Genomic DNA, 15676 nt, shown 5'->3' on the forward strand with positions numbered 1-15676 from the left:
TCATATTAACATACAAAAGTCTGTAACATATGGACACATTTACAACATTCAGAATTTTCTACTCATATTTTACCACTACACATTTACTTTCACTACCACATAAAACACCATTTACACTCCAAATTTCTCAAAACAGGTCTATTTGATTAGTCAGTTTAAAATATGTAAATTCAACTTGCACTTTGCAGTGAATGATCACCTTAAATATATAAAAAATATATATGTCAGTTGCTATTGTATTTTTATCTATATTTCTCTTTGTTTTTAATATGGCCATCTTTGCTTGACCTAACAGAAAGTTGCTAAGTAAGGATTCCTTTTTATTTCTTTCTTTCTTTATTTGTTTGTTTATTTAACAACACTGAAGTGCCATCAATGCCACAAAGTAACCATTCTTGGTTCCCAAAGGTACCATCCACATGAGGGGTTCCACAAAAAGCCTTTACTTATTTAGATCCATAACAGATTTCGTAAACAGACATGTGTAGATGATAACAGATTTTTTAAAATTCCAATTAGATTTTTTGGTGGCACAGGGACAGTGCTGCTGCCTCACATTAAGGAGACCAGGGTTTGTGTTGCAGGTCCTCCCTGCATGGAGTGTGCATGTTCTCTCAACTCCTGAGTAGATTTCTTCCAGGTGCTCTTGTTTCTTTCCTCTGCCCAAAGACATGCAGGTTAGGTAGATGGGTGATAATAATTGTCCATAGTGTATGACTGAGGTGTGTGTGTGTGTGTGTTTGCCCTGTGCTGGACTGGTGTCCTGTCCAGGGTTTGGTCCTGCCATGCAATTTATGCTACCTGGGATTGGCTCCAGCACACCTTCTCACAACGCTGTTCTTGTTAGAAAACGACTGACTGACAACTTGATTTCAAAAGGATTTTTCTTGTATACAGTGACGCAGGCTTGGTTCAGGTCATCCTAATGGGTAATTACAGTATGTGCCTACTAGGTAAAAATGTTTCGTCCAAATAGTAGGAACTTTTTTTAAAAAGCGCAAATAACAAATTTCATATGCAAAGAGCCATTCTACAACTAACCACATAACTCAGTAAAGTTTAATTAATTAACTTACATTATTAAGAATCTATCTATCTATCTATCTATCTATCTATCTATCTATCTATCTATCTATCATGTATCTATCTATCTATCTATCTATCTATCTATCTATCTATCTATCTATCTATCTATCTATCTATCTATCTATCTATCTATCTATCTATCTATCTATCTATCTATCTATCTCTATCTATCTCTATCTAACTCTTATATAAACTACAAAATGCTGGCTCTTTAGTGGGCTGTTTGGTTCCACACAGACCAATTGCTTGACAAAAAAAACAATTAATTCTGGGGACAGTTCTTTGCTTATGGCATTGGTTCTTATTATTTTGAAAATGTTCTTAAGATGTCAAAAACCATAAATCTTTAGTGTACACTTTTATTTATTTATTACTTATTTATTTTAATGGCACTATATGGTCCTTTACTGAGTTGTGTGGATCCTTATAGAACCATTCCTTCACAAGGCACCAAAACTAAAACTGTTGTATTATGTAGAAAAATGAATGTTTTATTGTTTCATAGGCTAAAGGACGACAGATTGAGAAAAACTGAACTTAGTTTGAGTTACTGTATGCAATAGAGTCCTTTTCCAATCATGACCCACTGGTATTTCACAAATCAGTTACCATCTATTCATGATTATTTATGGAACCTGTTAACAGATCTAAATAAATGGAGACTGTTTCTGGAACCATCATATGAATGGTCCTTTTAGGAATCAAAAACAACCTCTGTGGCATCACTTTGATGAACCCTACTGGCACCTTTATTTTTATGAGTGTATATGGGAACATTATTTCCAAAACTGCCATTCCCAAGTGTTAACAATATTTTTGGATAGATAGATAGATAGATAGATAGATAGATAGATAGATAGATAGATAGATAGATAGATAGATCTGAAAGGCACTATATGATAGATAGATAGATAGATAGATAGATAGATAGATAGATCTGAAACGCACTATATAATAAGATATATATGAAAGGCACTATATGATAGATAGATAGATAGATAGATAGATAGATAGATAGATAGATAGATAGATAGATTGATTGATGGATATATGGCTATTTATTGTATCTTTCTCCTGTTTCCGTGACTTTTAAAACTCGTATTTTTACGCCACGCCCACTGAAATACTGTCTCCCAGTCCAGTGCCCATTTCATTTTACAGAGGGTCGCAGCATTTTTATGATCCGACTTGTTTCGACGCCGCACTAGAGATACTAGGAAGGATGGTGATACCTCCATTATATCGGCGCAAGGGTGTTTGACGTTACTTTGTGGAAAAAGAAAAAATCAAGAAAAAAATCTCATCGAAAGCCTGCAGAGCGCACGTCAGAACATTAAAAAACCTCCAAGCTCCTGGGGAATGTGAAAAATAGCAAAAAAGAAATGGGGGAGGGTCACGCAATCGGTGTTTTTCATGTTGCACTAAACGCCCCGAGTAAAAACACCCCGGCAGCAAGTGCACCGCCAGAAAGAAAGCCGAGAAAACAACTACAGTTGAAGGAACGGGATGAGAAATGTTTTACATTCCGCCAAGAATTATTTTTAAAAAAAGACTTTAAGGAGCAGCCAGATAAATAATATGTGCTGACTCCGGATGAAAGCGCCTTCTTTGCTGGCGAGGTGCACATTTCAGGGCAGGCGATGTGAACGCGCGTGCAGATCACAGGAGCGCTGGCAGCTATTTGATGTCTGAGCTGCTGATTACGCTGTAGATGTGCGCGGCGGGGCGCTGCGGGCGCTGTGCAGCCGACGGACTCGCTCGCTCGCTCGCTTGGTGAGCCTTTGCCGCCCCCTACTGGACATTATTCTCTTAATTCTGAGCACAGCATTGAATAAAACTGTCATTTCTTAAAATAAAGGAAAACAAATAAAACCTAAGTCAGAGAGAGAGAACAAAGCACTAAAATGAAGGTTTGAACAGATTCGCGGCACTTTGGAAGTGATTTAAATGTTTCCGCTTGTGGACGTGTTATATGACTATCCGGATTCCAGTGCTGGTAAGCTTAAATGTCTGGTTTAGCGATTTACAGCCCTTCCCCTCTTAAACTCACCAGGTTATTGGTGACGCTTAACACGTCTGCCAGGGACAGACTGTTGCGAAATTATAAGAAAAGCTGGTTATTATCATAATCAACAACATATTATTAATGCTGTTTAATATTCTGTCACCCGCTTTGCTGAAGGAAAGTTGGGACCAGTAACATCACTAGACGCCAGACCACCAACTATACATTCTTAAAAACAATGACACTTGACCGGTTTGTTTGATTCCTAGAACCCTAGCTTGACAAAGAGCCATTTTTATTTTAGGGTTTTCACATAGGCAAATGGCTCTTCGGGCTTTGAAAAAGTTCATAATATGAGCGAAGAACAGAAATCTTTAATGTCATAGGCGGAGTGGTGGCTCTGAAGCTAGGGATCTGCACTAGCAATTGGAAGGTTTGCTGGTTCGAATCCCGTAAATGCCAATAGGGACTCTGCTCTGTCCGGCCCATGAGCAAGACCCTTAACCTGAAATTGCTGAGCGCTTTGAGTAGTGAGAAAAGCGCTATATAAATGCAAAGAATTATTATTAGTAGGCTGCTCAGCAAAATGCTAACAGATGAAGAAACCCAAACTTAGCCCGTGTGATTGCATAAAGTAAGAGTCCTTTTAAAATCAGTTAACCTATTGGTATTTTACAAATCTCTTACAATCTACACAGGGATATTTATGGAGCCTGTTACGGATTTAAATAAATAGGGTCTCTTTCAGGAGCTTTCATGTGGATAGCTTATTTTGGGAAGCAAAGATGGCATCGCTCTGAAGAACCGCCTTGGCACATTCCGCAATTGTAGAGAGCCTGCAGTTTAGAGTCATCAGGCCCTTTTTGGACGGCGGAAGACAAGAAACAAAAAAGTAAAGAATCCACCGAAAGAAGCTCACTGTAATGTGGAGAAGAAACACGCACACGCACCCTTACATGCACTGTACCGGTAAAAATGACTAAATGAGAAATGAGGCTGCTTACTTCCTCGCATAAATCTACGACTGACTGACAAGTCCTCGTACTGGGCTTCAAAAAGTTTTACAAGAACAATGACATATAAAATTAAACTGTGGCTTTCAAATCACATTATAATGGTGGTTTGTGAAAGCTGGCTTTGTAATTGACAGTTGCATGGTAGCATTTAAAGTGATACTCTGACAATGCAAATTATTTCAGTATAATAATAGTAATAATAATAATAATAATACAAACACACACACACACACACACACACACATATATATATATATATATATACAGTTAGGTCCATAAATATTTGGACAGAGACAACTTTTTTTCTAATTTTGGTTCTGTACATTACCACAATGAATTTTAAATGAAACAACTCAGATGCAGTTGAAGTGCAGACTTTCAGCTTTAATTCAGTGGGTTGAACAAAAGATTGCATAAAAATGTGAGGCAACTAAAGCATTTTTTAACACAATCCCTTCATTTCAGGGGCTCAAAAGTAATTGGACAATTGACTCAAAGGCTATTTCATGGGCAGGTGTGTTCAAGTCCGTCGTTATGTCTTATCAATTAAGCAGATAAAAGGCCTGGAGTTGATTTGAGGTGTGGTGCTTGCATGTGGAAGATTTTGCTGTGAACAGACAACATGCGGTCAAAGGAGCTCTCCATGCAGGTGAAAGAAGCCATCCTTAAGCTGCGAAAACAGAAAAACCCATCCAAGAAATTGCTACAATATTACGAGTGGCAAAATCTACAGTTTGGTACATCCTGAGAAAGAAAGCAAGCACTGGTGAACTCAGCAGTACAAAAGACCTGGACATCCACGGAAGACAACAGTGGTGGATGATCGCAGAATCATTTCCATGGTGAAGAGAAACCCCTTCACAACAGCCAACCAAGTGAACAACACTCTCCAGGGGGTAGGCGTATCGATATCCAAGTCTACCATAAAGAGAAGACTGCATGAAAGTAAATACAGAGGGTGCACTGCAAGGTGCAAGCCACTCATAAGCCTCAAGAATAGAAAGGCTAGATTGGACTTTGCTAAAGAACATCTAAAAAAGCCAGCACAGTTCTGGAAAAACATTCTTTGGACAGATGAAACCAAGATCAACCTCTACCAGAATGATGGCAAGAAAAAGTATGGAGAAGGCTGGAACAGCTCATTATCCAAAGCATAGCACATCATCTGTAAAACACGGTGGAGGCAGTGTGATGGCTTGGGGTGCATGGCTGCCAGTGGCACTGGGACACTAGTGTTTATTGATGATGTGACACAGGACAGAAGCAGCCAATGAATTCTGAGGTGTTCAGAGACATACTGTCTGCTCAAATCCAGCTAAATGCAGTCAAATTGATTGGGGCGTTTCATGATACAGATGGACAATGACCCAAAACATACAGCCAAAGCAACCCAGGAGTTTATTAAAGCAAAGAAGTGGAAAATTCTTGAATGGCCAAGTCAGTCACCTGATCTTAACCCAACTGAGCAGGCATTTCACTTGTTGAAGACTAAACTTCAGACAGAAAGGCCCACAAACAAACAGCAACTGAAAGTAAAGCCGCTGCAGTAAAGGCCTGGCAGAGCATTAAAAAGGAGGAAACCCAGCATCTGGTGATGTCCATGAGTTCAAGACTTCAGGCTGTCATTGCCAGCAAAGGGTTTTCAACCAAGTATTAGAAATGAACATTTTATTTCCAGTTATTTAATTTGTCCAATTACTTTTGAGCCCTGAAATAAAGGGATTGTGTTAAAAAATACTTTAGTTGCCTCACATTTTTATGCAATCTTTTGTTCAACCCACTGAATTAAAGCTGAAAGTCTGCACTTCAACTGCATCTGAGTTGTTTCATTTAAAATTCATTGTGGTAATGTACAGAACCAAAATTAGAAAAAGTTGTCTCTGTCCAAATATTATATATATATATATATATATATATATATATATATATATATATATATATATATATATATATATATATATATATCCATCCATCCATCCATACACTATCCAACCCTCTATATCCTAACTACAGGGGTCTGCTGGAGCCAATCCCAGTCAGCACAGGGCGTAAGACAGGAAACAAGACCCGGGCAGGGCACCAGCCCACCCAGACCCACACACCAAGCACACAATAGGGACAATTTAAGATCGCCAATGCACCTAACCTGCATGTCTTTGGACTGTGGGAGGAAACACGGGGAGAACATGCAAACTCCACACAGGGAGGACCTGGAAAGCAAACCCAGGTCTCCTTACTGCGGGGCAGCAGTGCTACCATTGTGCCACCATGCCACCCTATATATATATATATATATATATATATATATATATATATATATATATATATATATATATATATATATATATATATATATATATACTCAGCAAAAAAGAAACGTCCTCTGACTTTCAACTGTTTTTAGTTTCAGTAAACTTAATGTGTAAATATTTGTATGAACACTAAAAGAGTCAACACCATAAGACATAAACTAAAAATGTTTCACAATGTGTCCCTGAATGAAGGGAGGCTCAAAATCAAAAGTACCAGTCATTATGTGGTGTGGCCACCAGCTGCTTGAAGTACTGCAGTGCATCTCCTCCTCATGGACTGGACCAGATTTGTCAGTTCTTGCTGTGAGATGTTACCCCACTCTTCCACCAAGGCACCTGCAAGTTCCTGGCCATTTCTGGGGGGAATGGCCCTAGCCCTCACCCTGCGATCCAACAGGTCCCAGACGTGCTCAATTCCTTCGACGATAAACACGAATCCGTCCATCACCCCTGGTGAGACAAAACCACGACTCATCAGTGAAGAGCACTTTTTGCCACTCCTGTCTGGTCCAGCGAAGGTCGGTTTGTGCCCATAGGCGGCGTTGTTGCTGGTGATGTCTGGTAAGGACCTGCCTTACAACAGGCCTACAAGCCCTCAGTCCAGCCTCTCTCAGCCTATTGCGGACAGTCTGAGCACTGATGGAGGGATTGTGTGTTCCTGGTGTGACTCGGGTAGTTGTTGTGGCCATCCTGTACCTGTCACGCAGGTGTGATATTCGGATGTACCGATCCTGTGCAGGTGTTGTTACACGTGGTCTTCCACTGCGAGGATGATCAGCTGTCCTTCCTGTCTCTCTGTAGCGCTGTCTTAGGCGTCTCACAGTGCGGACATGGCAGTTTATTGCCCTAGCCACATCAGCAGTCCTCATGCCTCCCTGCAGCATGCCTAATGCACGTTCACGCAGATGAGCAGGGACCCTGGGCATCTTTCTTTGGGTGTTTTTCACAGTCGGTAGACAAGTCTCTTTAGTGTCCTGTGCTTTTAGAACTGTGACCTTAAATGCCTACTTTCTGTAAGCTGTTAAGGTCTTAACGACCATTCCACAGGTGCATGTTAATTAATTGATTATGGTTAATTGAACATGCATGGAAAACATTGTTTAAACCCTTTACGATGAAGATCTGTAAAGTTATTTGGATTTTTAAAACATTATTGTTGAAATGCACAGTCCTGAAAAAGGGACATTTCTTTTTTTGCTGAGTATATATATATTGTCATGTCATGGACGGCCAGGGTCCCTGCATGGCCGGGACACCTCTTTGCTGGGTGGATGGGGGAAGCAAGCTTGGTCAGGATAGTACCTCACCCGTAACACTAGATGGCAGCCCCCCTGGGTGACAACAGTGCCTCGGACTCTCGTAGGGCTTCATTGGAGTTGCAGTGAGATACAGCCCTGTTGGGATCCGGGGGCACTGCCAGGGGTTGCTGTAGCTGCTCCTCAGCCTGTATGGGCGATCCAAACACCACACCCAGAAATGCAGCTGGAAGGAGGTCATCAAGTACCCCTGCAGGATAACTTCTGTGTAACGTATAAAACGAGCCAGCAGCCACTATTCGGGGAGCCAGAGTCGTTAGGAGGGAGACAAAGCTTTCTGAGGAAGAGTAGAGGAGAAAGAGAGAAAGAAGAAGAAGGGATTATTGTGTGGTGTTGTGCTTTTGAGACTGAGTTGTGTACTTGTGTGTTGTGTATTTTCTTATTTATTTTGTCTTTTTTCTCCTTCTTCAATATGTAAAGCACTTTGAGCTGCATTATTTGTATTAAAATGTGCTATAAAAATAAATGTTGTTGTTGTGGGAATGGGAAAGACGTTGCCCACAAGTGAAGAAGCAAAATAAAACCCATGGGCTTTTATAAGTGTGCCTCCTGCGTCTGTCTGTGTTGAGTTGGGTGGCTGGCATGCCCCCACTACTGTCACTATATATATATATATATATATATATATACAGTATATATATATATATATATATATATATATATATATATACATATATACAGTATATAGTGGTTGTCAGCCAGGTCCCATGCCCGGCCGGCATGCTGCGCGTCAATCAGCTGTCCTTTTCTCTCACTGCCTTGTATCGTGTGACGTTAAAGTGTCTCCAAGAAAATCACGTATCGTCTCCTTCCAAGATTTTTTTATAATAGATATATACTGTAGATATATATATATATATATATATATATATATATATATATATATATATATATATATATATACACACATATATATATAGCAGAAACTGTACATATCAGTCAGTCAATGTAAATTTTACTTTATTTAGCATCCTTAATAACTGACAGGTATTATGGTTTGCCTCAACATCTGATAGGTTATATAGTGCCTTTCATTTCTATCTATCTATCTATCTATCTATCTATCTATCTATCTATCTATCTATCTATCTATCTATCTATCTTGTGTGTTCCATGTGGGATGAATTGGCATGCTAATTCAGATGGATGGTGCTTCCTTGCGAGGGAGGGAGGCCGTAACAGAAGGCCAGAGACAGAATTACATTCCAAGCGGGATGAGTGTTGGTTTTTTACCAGGACGGGAGTCCATAAAGGAAAATCGAGGATGTAATGGCGTACCAGCTGGGACAGGTGCTGGTTTCTTGCCAGAACAGGATGCCTCCACAGGAGAACAGAAGGTTTCTACGGACAGGGTTTATATGTTCCCCGGTACACATTATGGCAGCATCCTACTACCAGCTACCATGCAAATACCCGCAGGGCAGGTTGGGAATTGTAGTCCCATGAGACAGCCCTGTCTGCACTTCTGGGGAGTTAGTAGGGGACCTGCTTTGAGGGACTTGTGCATGACCCAGTAAGTGCTTCTAAAGTGCAATGCTGCAGCACCAGAAGTACTCAGGGCTCCAGCATAAAAGAAGGAGTCTTCTCCTCTATGGAAGTCAGAGATGAGTCTACATGGGAGGTGTGGAAGGAGGAAACAGAAATCCTGTTTTTTGGATTGTATTACTTGGGAAGAGAATTCAGAAGTCTGTGGAGGTATTGTGTGTATTTGAACCCCAGGTTGTGTCTTGGGGTTTGTGGTGTTATTACACCCCCCTGGTGGGCACAATATATGCAAGTCACAGTTTAGTTAAGGTAACTGCTGTAAACCAGCAATTAAAAGTCTTTAAACATGTTTTTAACTATGCTATTAATAATAATAATGACATATCATTAAAATATTGTTTCTTGAAATACCGTAAAATGATTTTATTTTATATCATGTCAGTAGAACCTACAATATGTTTTATATCATTCAGACTTTGGCAGGTTTGGTGGTGTATTCAAAATCACAAACTGAGGTAGAGGCAGACGTTGACCCAGCATGCCTGTGGTGCAAAGCCCCTACACCACACTGCTAACCCGTACATATTGTCCATCCGAGTCCAATCATGGCACTGGCCACTTGGGGTTTAGCACAGACCTGGACTATCATATACTGTAGGTATTTACATTTATATACACCGTATGGCCAAAGGTTTGTGGACACCCCTCCAAATGACTGAGCTCAGGTGTTTCATTGTTAACAGGTACATAAAATCTCAGCGCACAGCCACATAGTGTCCATTGACAAACATCGTCATGGCTGTACTGAAGAGCTCAGTGACTTTCAATGTGGCACTGTCATAGAATGCCACCTTTGTCACAAATCGATTTGTGAAATTCCTGCTCTGCTAGATCTGCCCAGGTCAGCGCCTGCTCCGATCACTACCAGGGTGTCGTTTGCATGTTCTTCCTTTACATGTAAAGTTTGTTAATGAAACCACCAGTTTTCACCCAAAAAGCCCTGTGTGCTTGTTTGAATGGCGATTCTGAATACACCTGCAGTAAGCAAATGTGGTAGGGTGCCTGGCACGAGTGTGCCCTATGACAGAGTGGCACAAAATCTAGAACTGGTTTTCACCTTACCCTTGATGCTGCCAGTTGCCAAGCCTTACAGTTCTGAAAACAATTACTTTTGGATTTGACAACAAATGGGTGGACATCATTCTCATTAGTATTATTATTGTAACGTCTGATGGACTGGTGTCCTGTCTGGTGCTGTCTTCTTACTAGGAAGGTTTTTTAAAACATTTCATGATGATGATGATGATTATTATTAGTAGTAATAGTAGTAGTATTGCAGCAATTTGCTGACAGCTGCTGAGGTGTCCATATCCAAACCAGGGACCTAAGCTTTAATCCAGCACTTTATGGAGTATGTGAGCAGTTCCCATCACTGTAATCTCCTGCACTTCCTGGGCTGTGTGGTGTCCGGGAAGCTCCTGCAGATTCTTGTTGAATGTTTTCTTGAACGTACTAAGACCCCCAACCACCACAGGCATAGCTCTAGTTTTGGTGGCCTGCTGAACATGAGCTCCAGATCTTTAGATTTTCTTTCATTTTCAGCTTCTCTGAGTAAGATGTTGTTGTCAATTGGAACTGCTTCACTGATAAGCTAGCATTGCTTCTCCTTCTTGGGACTAACCACCATGTCAGGACGGTTGTCTGAAGTAAACGATTGGCTTGTATTGCCAGGGCCCACATGATGGAAGAGTTTCCAGTGCTGACCACAGCTTTCACCATATGCTGGTACCATTCCTCAGGAAATTTACCACCACAGATGGACAAATGCAGATAGCTGACAGCCTGCATTAGTATTATGATGATAATGATGATGATGATGATGATAATGATGATGAGGGGGCAGTGACAGACTAGCACCCAACCCAGGGTTCTTTCCTGCCTTGTACCCAGTATTGCCAGAACTGGCTGTGGCACTCACAGACTGAACTGGACAACGTAGGTTAGAAAAGATGATTATTGCTATTATTATGTTGATGATTTTGGTCCTATTATTATTATTTTGGTCCTTGTGGCAGACGGCCGGGACCCATGCCCGGCTGGGATGCCCCTTTGACATTAGGACCAGGGAAGCAGCCATGGGATGCACACTACATCCCCCTGAACGCGTGGTGGCAGCCCTCCTGGGTTACATCAAGGCCACTAGTGTGGGACTTCAGGGCACGGCCCTCTTGAGCTCTGTGGCCACCACCAGGGGGAGCTGCACAGTTTCATGAGCCCGTGTGGGCTGGAATGCAGCCACACCTGGAAGTGCAGCCTGAAGTAGGTCAACAAGCACCTGGGGCACTTCTGGGGGTGCTATTAGAGGAGCCTGCAGCCACTACTCTAGGCACCAGAGTCGGGAGGACGATGACAAGGATGACAAGGAGGAGGACGACGACGAGGAGGGAGGAGTGGAAGAAGAAGAGTGTGTTGCTGTTTTCGTTTGGTGTGTTTTGGGACTTTGCTGTAGCTGAGGGACACGGGGAAGACGTGATCTCCCAACGGAAGAAAAATAAATTCTTTTTGTGTCATATTCACCTGTGCCTCCGGTGTCATTCTGTGTTGGGTCGGCACCAACCAAGTGCTTCTGCCACATTCTATAATGGACTGGTGTCCTATTCAGAGCTGCTTCCTTCTTAGTGTTCAGCACTGATAAGCAGGCTAGATAATGCTTCATTATTATTATTATTATTATTATTACTAAGATGATGATGGAGCCGTAGTGGACTGACGTCCTGCCCAGGGTTGTTTCCTGCCTTGTACTCAGTCTTGTTAGGATTGACTGAGGCTCCCACACTGTTTCTTGGACTAAGGAGGTTTGGAAAGATTATTATTATTATTATTTGGGCCCTGTGATGGGCTACCATCCTGCCCAGGGTGATTTCCTTTCTTGTACCCCACAGATAACCCTGAGCAGGTTATATTATTACAGAGCTAGTGAACGCCACCATTATCAAGCACCTGCAAAGGAAAAACAAGTAAAAGTAAAAGAAGCAAAGACGCCGAGAGACACACTTGACTATGCTGCTGAAAAACGTTGTGTCTTTTATCTTCTTTTCTTTGTAGTGTGCCTTTTTTATGTTAGTATTATTATTATTGTTGTTGTTGCTGTGCTTTATTGCATGTTTTCCATTTTTTCCACTTGTGTTTTTCAAACACATTTAAATGATCATCCTAATAAAATTCACACAAAGAATATTTCAGTACAAAAAATCATTTCATAAACTTGATATGGCCTGTATTCCTAGGAGACATATTTTATTTTTACTGTTATAATTATTGTAGGCATGGAGTCAACACAGCTAAGGAGATGATGTGTGCATAACTTATTTTGGGGTGAGCCATTTTATTATTATTATTACTTCTACTGCTACTGATAATAATAATAATAATAATAATAATAATAATAATAATAATAATAATAATAATAATAATAATTTAAATTTTCTATAATACAATTTCTGAAGCCTGCAATACGGGCGCCCCACTAGTCTTCTACTGTAAGCATGATATGAGTAAGTGTAGCTAGTCAGAGAAAAGCAAATGTCCCAGAAATGATAGCATTCATCGCATTAGAGCATGCAAGAATGCATGGCAATCTGTTGTAGATCAACCCCCTATCCCGTTTTATGTCAAACTCCCCTTGTGCAAGCAGCTCCAGTCAGATATATCATTAAGACTGCTTAATGAATCAGAGCGCAGAGGTCACTATGTTCACTTAGTCTCATGGTGCTTGCCAGCACTCGGAGCGCCGATGCTCCCCTCTGCCTCCTTTCTGTCAAGCTTGCACTTTTACAGATGAAGACCGCACGCTCGCACCGCATCGGGCCGCCCACTTGCCTTGCATGAAAATGCATTTTTTTTCTTTTGCCCATTTATGTCATTTCATTGGACAAAAGAGCAGTGAGCGAGTCTGTCTGCTCCGACATGTTAACAGCATGATTTGTTATAAAAACAGGAAAACAAACCTTAAATGTGTTTTAAGCTTCTACATGCAGACGTTTGGGTGATAGTCAAAGTCAAAGCAAAGTTTATTGTCATCTCAACCAATTGCAAAGCGCAAGGTACACAGCGTAACAATATGAAGTGCGAAGAAAAAATTAAAATTAAATTAAAACTAGAATTAAAATTAAGATTTAAAATTAAAATTAAAACACAAACAAGACATTGTGCAAAGACAAGACAAAGAAGTAGCAGCAATATTGACGTGTAGTAAGCAATATGAACATTGATGCAATGTATGGTATTGTGCAATCTAGATACTGTAGAACTTGGCCCGGACACAGACAGACGGACATCGTTTTTGCACCCAACACACTCATTTATTATGTACCACACTATGTACAATACTTATGTGCACCCCCAGTGCCTCCAGCACCGATCCCCCAAAGTCCAGGCCACACAGCCCTTGTGCCTTTCTCCTGGCCGCCTCCAGTCCTCTCTCCAGCTCCGTCCTTCTTCCACCCGACTTCCGCTACTGAATGAAGGGAGGCGGCCCCTTATATAGGAACCCAGGTGGGATCCAGCTGCTTCCCGGCATTCCTCCGCAGACACGCCCCAGTGTGGCGGAAGTGCCGGTTCCGCACCCGAAGCCCTCCGGGTGTCCCTGTCTTTTTCCCCAGCACTTCCTGGTGTGGCGGAAGTGCTGGGCTCCAGGTTTCTTCAGGCACTGGGGCGCCACCTGGCGGTGGCCACGGGCCCCTACAGGGCTGGGCTTCCAAGCCCTCTACCCGTCGCCCCCTCGCAGTCTGGAGGAGGTACAAGCCCTCCTCCGGTCCTCCTGGGCGTCCTGGCTGGGCTCCACCCCCAGCCGGATGCCACAATACATAAATATAGTCAATAAATATATAAAATAATAAATAAATAATAGATAGATAGAGATAATACAGAAATGATCAGTGTATGATAATAGTTGTTTAAGCCATGTGGAAACAATGAGAGGTCAGAATGTTTAAAAGAATATCAAAGTGCAGTGTGTAAAATACTTAAAGGTCAGTATGAGATTTTCAGTTCTTTTCTACATGCACACTCGTCTTTGCAGGAAAGTGGCTTGCATGTATAAAAGTTCTCTTTTTAGAGGTGGATGAGGAGGTTTGGAGGGTCCCAGGGGGCAACATGGTGTTAAGAGGTCTGCAGCCTGGCAGATCTGGCTCTGATGCTGCAGTATCTTCTCTTGGATGGCAGAATTGTGAAAAGTCCATGTGAGGGGTGTAAGAGGTCCTGCACAATGCTGCAGGCCTTGCGGACACTGCATTTGTAAAATATGTCCTGTAGTGAAGGAAGAGGCACCCCAATAATGTTCTCTGCTGTCTTCACTATCGTTTGCAGGCACTTGCAGTCAGATATGTTGCAGTTGCCATACCAGACAGTGATGCAGCTGGTCAGAACACTCTCAATGGTGCCTCTGTAGAACATGGTGAGGATGGAAGATGGAAGACCTGCTCACTGCAGCCGCCTCAGGAAGTGTAGTTTCTGCTGGGCTTTCTTGATTAATGATGAGGTGTTATGCATCCACGTTAAGTTATGTGCACACCAAGGAACTTGGTATTCCTAACAGTCTCCACATCTAAACCGTTGGTGCTGAGTGGGATGTGGACAGGATGTGATTTTCTGAAGTCCACAGTTATCCCTTTTGTCTTGTCGACATTGAGAGATAGATTGTTGTCTTCACACCATGTGGACAGGGATAGGCGAATCCTTATTGAGGATGTCCACTGCACATTACTGTTTTCATTTCGGTTTACCTCCCCTACCTAACATGCACAAGCTACGACGAGGAGGCTGAAAGGCGCAAAGCGTCTCGAAGCGGAACACACCAGGTTAATTCATACAAATCAGAAGAACGATTCCAAATGTCTTACTGCATGTGGTGAATGAGCAACTGGATGAGAGGCTGCAGAAAATGGCAAGGTGGATGAATGCAAAAATGATGCCAAGATCTTTGAACCCTGGGGGTTTTATTGGAAGTCTTCCATTGTTTGCCTTTGCTGCGTCTGCTCATCCCTTCTTTTTTGTTTGAATTTTACTGAATTTCTTGATCACTACACAGTAACAGAACACCTCAATATGCAATATATGATAATTTTTTGATTTTCCAAGTTATTTTCTGTCACTTGTAAAATATTAGGAAGCAATGAGCATCACAGAACGGCCTGCCATCTAAGACTGCACTACGTGTATCTCAACTAGGCTGCCATTTATCCTAAGATAAACTAACTGAACTTTATTTATCACAATTTCAGGCAGCATAGTTATGTTTAATGGTGACATAATGGTTAGCACTGTGTCCCGGCACTGCCTATGTGGAGACTGTACAAGGGTAAGTCAATAATTATTACAAGTTTTGTGATACATTTGTTTGGGTTGTCTGTACAGCTTTCCACATGCATGTGACGTAACATGGTGTGTCTGTGGTCA

Source organism: Polypterus senegalus, chromosome 2 (assembly GCF_016835505.1).
Source record: "Polypterus senegalus isolate Bchr_013 chromosome 2, ASM1683550v1, whole genome shotgun sequence".
In the NCBI taxonomy this organism is placed as follows: domain Eukaryota; kingdom Metazoa; phylum Chordata; class Cladistia; order Polypteriformes; family Polypteridae; genus Polypterus; species Polypterus senegalus.